Source organism: Sinohyriopsis cumingii, chromosome 12 (genome assembly GCF_028554795.1).
Source record: "Sinohyriopsis cumingii isolate HCF-2022 chromosome 12, ASM2855479v2, whole genome shotgun sequence".
Taxonomy (NCBI): Eukaryota; Metazoa; Mollusca; class Bivalvia; order Unionida; family Unionidae; genus Sinohyriopsis; species Sinohyriopsis cumingii.
This window is the reverse complement of record NC_142972.1, coordinates 69,740,994-69,749,640: the sequence shown is the minus strand read 5'-3', so window position 1 is coordinate 69,749,640 and position 8,647 is coordinate 69,740,994. Positions and strand designations below refer to the sequence as shown.

The 8,647-nt window shown below is 34.2% G+C and overlaps 1 non-coding gene across 1 annotated transcript; it reads left to right on the top strand.

The window, feature by feature from the left end:
* The first annotated feature begins 326 nt into the window (after positions 1–326).
* Trnav-uac (transfer RNA valine (anticodon UAC)) lies at positions 327–399 on the top strand. Its single transcript has one exon. It is a non-coding gene; the product is annotated as a tRNA-Val (tRNA).
* Positions 400–8,647: the final 8,248 nt, after the last annotated feature.

The window sequence follows — 8,647 nt, the reverse complement described above, 5'->3', positions numbered from 1 at the left end:
TTTCAAATAAAATCATTCTTTCTTAAAACTGTGATGCATACTTTTCCTGCAAATTAGGGTGTACGTACGCGACACTATCATAGCCATTTCTCTGCTGACGCTAAACAGATTGAAGTTTTCTTTAAATTCTTTGACGTTTTAAACAATGTAAATCCTCCAGGCTAAGTTCTGACATTTTGGTTGTTCTCTTATCAGTGAATGCATCGTTTTGGAAGTTCGAGAATTTGCGAAATAACCCGAGGGCATTATTTTAAGGTATTCTGAATTTGGTCTTATTAGGATTGACCAATATATATTTACCATCCCATGAGAGCATTAAAGCAAGGAGTTCCATGGTGTAGTGGTTATCACGTATGCTTTACACGCAGAAGGTCCTGGGTTCAATCCCCAGTGGAACAATATTGTACTTTTGATGCGTAGGTCACATATTAATAATAACAATAAACAACTTATTTTCAAACAACGACAGCAGAATTTATTATTTTATTATACTTAGAAACGTTAAACAACAAGAAATAAAAACACAACGTTGATTTATTTATTTATTTATTATTTAGTATGCATTAATTATTACTCATTATCTGAAAACTGTTTACAATCTATTTATTTATGATAAATTTATAAAAGTTTAATGTATTATGTATTTGTTATTTAGTTTTAATTTTTTATTTATTATTGACATATTATTTATTTAAATATCTCTTTATTTACGTGTTTTATTTATTTATAATTTATTTATTTATTATTTATCTGTCTATTTATTTTTTTTTTCATTTATTCTCATTTAGTTTCTTTTATTCTTATTTCATTTCTTCTCGTTTCATAACAATCTCATTGGGGATCAGAGATCTTTCAATCTCATCAAAATGGGATAATCTATACATAGACATAGATATGCTAATATATATGCACAGTGGAACCCCTCAACACCGAAACCCCTTTGGACATCCTCCCCAATTTTTCCGTTCATATAAGTATTAGGTTTACTGACGATATTGCAAATGTACCTGCAATTGTGGAGAGAGAGAGATGTTCATACAGAAATACAGTGTTCTTCACAAGAAACATCGGAAGAATGAGATACTTTTTAACTTTAATACAAGTCCTTTAAAAATACGAATGATACCCTACAACGTATAAATAAATACTCGGTATATGTAATATTGTTCACAGTTCAAGGTCTTCGTTTCAGAAATGTATGGAGCATTGTCTAGGTTGTTTCTTAGATATTTCTATAACTAATATAGTTGTATTAACACCTCCATCTCTTATACTGAAACCATTATGCTCATCCTTAGCACCTACGGAAATTTTTAATCTCTGTACAAGAACTAAAACTCCAGCTTTTATCATTGAGTGAATCTGACTTTTAGGATATTGTTGTGTCAGTCTCCGTCGGCAAAGCATTGAAAGCGAGGCCACATGCCTAGTTTTAAATTAAGCTTCGGTTTATGGGGGTTTTTAAGCGTAAAATTGAAATTTGGGATAGAAGTTTGTTCGATATTCGAAGTTGAGGAGTTTCAGTAGAACGACAACAAAAAACACAACCTCCTCAGCAAACACCTGGAGCTTATAGAAATATATTTGTTAAAGATCATTATAAATTACTCAATGATCGAGGAGAGTCAGCAGGTATTGTTGATTTTTTTTAAAAAGGAGCGAAATTCGTGTATTAAGATTCTGTTGAACGGGTAAAACCTGAAAAATGGATTGCTACAGTATATGCCGCCCACAGAAATCGATATTCTTTAGATACTATTAGTCAGGATTTATTGACTTTAAACGAGAAGCAATGATACATAGAGATGAACTATATGAAAAACTAGCTAAAGAAGCAAATGTGACCGTTGAAGAAGCTAAACAGCGACTTAATGACCCTGGTGAAATTAACGAACCTAAGTCAGGCGCTACAGGAAGTGGTTTTTCTACTCAAGGAAGCGGTCTTTTTGCTTGTCCTAACAGTGTTCTTTCTGACGTAGATAGATTAGAAGTTCGGATCGGAAGAAAACGCGCAGGAAACAATGCGCCGGAAATAATTAACGAAATTTCTGATATTTGTCGAAGATTATTTACAGGCAGTATTATTGATCACAAAATTTATCGTTATCTTATTGATGAAATTGCTGATGATTATCACAGCGACTAAAATACAACTAATTAGTCAGTATGTAATTTAAAAATGATTATACATCATGCTCAACGTGGACCTGTAATGGTCAGGGTAGTGAACTCACTAGTACCAACTCACAAAGCGATTCATGGAGATACACTCGGTGATAATGTTATGAGTTTATTCAAAAGGATAGCTCCAAAGGTAATACCGATTGCAAAACAATTAGGAATGAAGGCTATTGATGCTGTTCGTGATAAAGGTATTAATGATATTGGCAATCATGTCGGTAAAGTATTTTCAACGGTCAAAGAAAGACACTGCTGATGCTGCGGTGTGGCCGGTGTCTCATAGTGCTAATCAAGATTACAACTTTGGATTTTTAATGCTGAAAGATGTTCCTAGAAGATTTTCATGCGCTATTCCACTGTCACATATTTTTGGATTTTGCAGAAATGTTAGAAAAGTTATCTTTGGAGCTAGACATAGAGTTGTACTTGTAATAAAGGCAACTGATGATGATGCAATTTGGCGACCTGCTGGTGATGCTGGTAAAGTAATACTAACAAAGCTTCGTTGTGGATGCCAATAATGACTCCAACGATTGCCGAAGAACAAAAACTACTTTCTTTGATGGATTCAGGTGGTCAGTCATTACTATCATGGTTGACAGTGACCACAGACAGTGTTCAAACTAGTGTTAGTGGTTTATTTACATGGTACATAGTATCACAGCAGAGTATTTCCGCACCACGACATATATTTGTTGCTTTTCAAGATTTTGCGCGAATAAATTCACAAACACGTGGCCATATGATATTTGACAAACTTGGTGTTAATGAAGTTTCTTTACGGATAAACGGACATCAAGAATCAGCTGAGGAGATATTGTTAAATTTTGATCAAACTCATGTAGCTCGTGCATATCATCATCTGATGACATTTATGGGACGTGATCAAAACATAGACACAGGGTTGCAAATATGACAATTAGATTTTACGACGCTGTATCCGATTTATTACTTTTCCCTGGAGCATCTTGATTTATCTAGACAATCTGTCGTTGATATTCACTTTCAAGCTCAAGTAACATCTTGTTGCTGTAGTTGGTCCACCAATTTTTCATGAAGCTTACAGAGCAATTGCAGTTATTCTTTCAGATAAAGCAATTTTACTTGAAGGTGCTGGTGGAAGAATGCGACTGATTGATGCACCAGTAGAAAATATGTAATGAAATTGCTCACCATATTATAAAAATGTCGTATAGTCATGTAAATGTTACTGGCTTCCGGTCAGGTGAAAAACTTGCAATCAAAACTCGCAAATAAATGCAGAATAGAAATATCACTGAAATAAGATCAAACTTCTGGTGGTGGTCCATACAAATTATCATTAACCAAGACTCAACTCAAACATATTAATTAGGCCTTGGAATAAAGAAAGTTCAACTTCATCTTTCTCCGAACGCTATTAAAGACTTGATTAAAGCAGGTGGTATATTTCCACTTCTTGGAGCTATACCAGGTTTAATAGCCTCTCAAGCTCCAGCCATCGCAAAAACAGCTGCACTCGGCGTTTTAAGCGGTACTGCCGGAAAAATTGTTAGTATGCTTGTTGATAAAATAGCAGGAAAGGGATGTAAAAAGGGAAGGGGTCTAAGATTACCGGGAACCCTTTATCGGTACGGAAAAGGTCTGAGACTTCCAGGGACACTTTGGTAATTCTTCCAATGTCTAACCTTGATTAACTTGATGCTACTAAAAATTAAATATATAAAATTTCGGAGGTGTTTTTATGCGTGATCAGTTACCAAAACAACCAAACAATTTTGAAACAGGTATTATTAATCTTGATGATAATTAAGGGTCTGGTACTCATTGGATGGCATACGCAACTGATCCACGTGGAATCGTTTATTTCGATTCGTATGGGTTGGCTCCACCAAATGAATTTTTAAAATATATAAACACAATAAAACACTCCACTCTGGTATTCAACATTACCAATACAAACACTAACTGATCCACCGATATGTCGTCGTGAACTAATTAATGTACTTTACGCTATATCAAAATCTTCCAATGCATAACCTCATAAGGTTGTGCATAATTTTACAAGTAACCGCGTCGTTTGAAACGGATCTCAAAGTAAAATGGTTGATATTTATGGAAGACCTTCTCTTAGTGGCACCACTAAGGGCAAGAAAAAAGATGTTATTGATTTGTCAAATTACGCGACTAAAGATAAACTTGGCGATATTATGAACCTCTCTGGAGTTGACCGATGCGAAGTTGTTATTTTTCAGGATAAATACGGTGTTTTAAAGACGAGCAACATCAAATGGAATGAGACAGTTCGTAGAGTTCTCGGTTCTACTACGGATAACATTCCAGTATTTACTGACGGTGGTAGAATCAGAGACTCAAATATATCATTCGCAACTATTAGAAATGAAATTGCAAGAAGCGTTTCTAATCGTTCGCGGAACACCGGTGATACAATGATAGGCGAACTCAGCATGAATGTTTAAAGAGATCCAACATCTGATGATGATGCTGCAACAAAAGATATGTAGAGACAGTAGATACTAAATTATCCACGCTACGAGCTGAATATGATTCTCACGTAAGGGCGTTTACTAGTACTTCGTAGAAACTGTCAAAAACGTAATGAAATCGCAGATGATTTATTTGGCACCCAGTTGACTGTTAACGTAAAACTCGTTCATATTAACGCAAAACTTGGCGATATTAAAACAGCTATATCAGATATTGAAACTATTAGACACAGACTAGAAAATGTTACAAGTGGGATTCCTGAGATCGTTAAAAAAAAAATTAATCTAATTAAAATCCTCCACGGGCAGATTACCAACATAGTATACACGGTGTCATCAAGATTCTCAACATGGTCACAGCAAAATAACAATCCCAAACATACTGTAGCAGTCACTGGTGTGTATAGACTGTCTGTGTTCAGCGCTGCAAAATTTCAGATATTTACTACGTAACCCTGGCGTTATTCAACCGATACTTTTTCTGGAGTTGTGTCTATTATCTTAAATAAAGGAGACGAAGAAACCTTTATACTGGAAGCATCTGATAAAAACGTAACCGCAACGTCTTACTGGTGGTGACTGGAATTTGTGGCTGAAACGCCTCAATTGGTTACTATATAAAGTATAATGAGCACTTCAATCAACATTCAAAAATTCATGTACAATCAAGCACATTAATGGCAAACAAAATTGAAAAATATCGTTGACGAGAATGTAGTGAAAATAAATAAAAATATCGCAGACGCGTAATTATTGTTGATATAATTTTTTATTCAGCGTCTGCTTTTATTGCTGGAACCGGCGTGTTATTATCGACAATAACAATTATGGCACCAGCAGTTGTAACAATTTGTGTTTCAACTGCAACAACGATTGCCGGTATTCTTAATATCGTTGCCAAAAAAAAAATATGCACGTGCACGAATGCAGAATTACATGATTATATAATAAAATTACATACAGCAACGCTAGCATACTCCAAATTATCCTCGTTATTATCAACGAGCCTTAGTGATGGAAAAATATCAGATTTTGAGTTCACGGAGATGATCAAAATCTACAAGAAGCAATGACAGTGATTGATTTAGAAAATCAGGAGTTAAATAACAATGTCAATTCCACTGACATCGCCAAGCGAGCTACTACAACCAGTCGTAACGAATACGAATCCGTCAAAAACATCAATGATATCGGTAAGCTCAACTAATGCAGAATTTAGTATTAATATTTCAACTGCGATTCCAGTAAAAGAAATCGCACTAGCACAATTACGAGTATATTATTACAGCTGACCAAATAACAGATCAAAATCATTTGGTGCATTACAGGCGAATAATTCACTAGTATTTGTAAATAAAAATAAAGATGATGGAACACCTGAATGGAATGTTGTTTCTATTCATATAGGACGTTATCAAATCGAACAAATCAAGGATGAATTTCAACGCAGAATCAAATCAATAACCGAAAGAGAATCGAAAATAGCTATTTCAGATCACGAACCAACATTATCGGCCACGATAGAGATAAATTCTCCAGATTACATTGTTGATATTTATCAATCATCAATCAGAAATGTTTTAGGATGGCCTGAAATCCCACCAAAATATGAAGAACCACTAGAATCAGCGCGGGCTGATGTTTTCACCGACGAAGAGAAATACATAACGGAACCAGAATATCAGAGAAAATATCCGTGGATATATTGGGGGAGTAACTTTCCTACAATAATAGGTGATTTATATACCCATGATGATACATTAAATCCGATTGTCCATGAATAATTGATCAAGTCATGTTTCGATCCCATTAACTCTGAGTTTAGACGATCATTCAACCAATTACAAAATGTATTTTCTGGCGTTACACAATACTACAACGATGATATAAAACAACAGATTATTACAACGATACAACATCTGAATCAGGTTATATCAGATTTGGATTATATGAATAAAAGTATCATTTGGAATAGGAATCGCCTCGGTAGTGGATTTGTTGATTACCATGGACGACCCCGTACAATAACCCTTAAACAGCTGTTTCTAAGACAAGAGAGAAGAACAATTACCAACGTTTGTGATACCAGAATTTAGAACTGACGAGCTAAATAAATCACTCAACGATCTTATTAATGAAACCTTTCCCAAAATACTCGAGTCATGGAGAAAAATAGCACCACCTCCAACTATTCTTAAACACAATACTAATCCGTACGGTGAAGGTCGTCTTATTTCACCAGGAATCGTTACTAAAACTTCAACTATTGCAGTCAATCTTGTATGCGATGTAATTGTGGCAACTTTGAAATAAATCAGGCTCAGCGAGGATATATTTTATATAAATTCACACCGCAAGTACCTCCTGGATATTTGATTGTACAAGAACCTATTAATCCTGTTTATCTACGATGCCATAATCCGTTATTATCAAGAATAAATGTCCAACTTACTGACACTTAAATGATTTAAGAAATGAAAATCTGTATTTAAATTTATACGTAAGGTCTTAACGAGATATTTTTGCAGAGTGTTTTACAGTTAATCAAGAGGTATATTATATAATGTACCAGCACGTGAGGGTTTTTATACACAGCAAGGGGGAGGTACTTGAAAATGTCATCAGAACAATAATGACACAGGCTCCGGTCAACTCAGAACAATTTTAGTGTTAATATAGTTATTGATGAATACGGCAACGAAGACTTTTTATTGACGCAGGAACAATTAAATCAACTACGGCGAAAACATATTTATATGATCACGTGTGATAGAGGTCAGATTCTGAATTATGCACATTCCTGTATTAAATTTGATCAGCATAAAAAATCTTGTCTAATTCTGAACAAGAAACCTGATTTGGTATATTTTAAAAAAATAAAAAATATATTATAACATAATTTTTAAACAATATTGATTCTCACTAGTTTTCATTCATCGATACTTTCACTTTTACTCTCGCTTTCATAAATGACAACAGTTTCGTGTGCACGATCTGATATAATCTTTTTTAATTGTCTTACGCATGTATTGATGATTTTTTGTTTCATGTTCGTTAGATAATTTTGATCTAATGTTGTCAATCGCGATAGAAAGTGGTATGAATGTTTCCACTTCTATATCTTTCACTGCTGATAAAGATTGTAACATGATCTGCTGGATCGTTTTAATCAATCGATATTCGGTCGATAATGTGTATCCACTTTCAAACTACGATTTCGTAATGATTCAAAATCAGACATAATTTTTTCAGGATCAAGTTGAATCTTTATACCGTCTTTTTCTAATTCTTTTTTTGTAGAAATAATATCATTAATATTTTCAAAATTCATTTTATTATATATATCATAAAATATATATTTAAATTATATTCCTCAACCAGGACGATATAGTACAATTATGTAATATAGCGCAAACACAACATCTTGACTACTGAATAAACGTTTTACTTACCTGTTGTCTCCAATACAGCTGCAGTCCGACTGGGGATATAGATATTCTGGCTTCTTTTATAGTCAAACATTCTGGAAAAACCCATAAGTCCAGAATATTCGGGAGAATCATGTGATCAAGTCATTCTGGAAAACCCGTCTGGGAAAACCCACAAGTCCAGAACATTCTAGAGAATCATCTGATTAAGTCGTTCTGGGATATTGGGTTCTCCCAAAATGTTTGGCTATAAAAGTCCGTAAATCTCTCTCAGTCACACTGCAAATTTGCATTTTGAAGTGGACAGGAGGTAAGTGAAATATTTTCTTAAATTACGTGTGTTAATTGTTACGCACATAGTTAAATTATTGCATGTTTACAGATCGAAAAATAACTTACATGTATCGCCTTGATTTCGTTGTAAGTTAGAAATCATAAATATCCCCTTACTAATTTGAACTGTTATATAATTATGTTACTTCACTGATATTAATTATGACACAGATGGTTAATTAATTACCATGACAAAATGAATTTAGATCTACGCAGAAA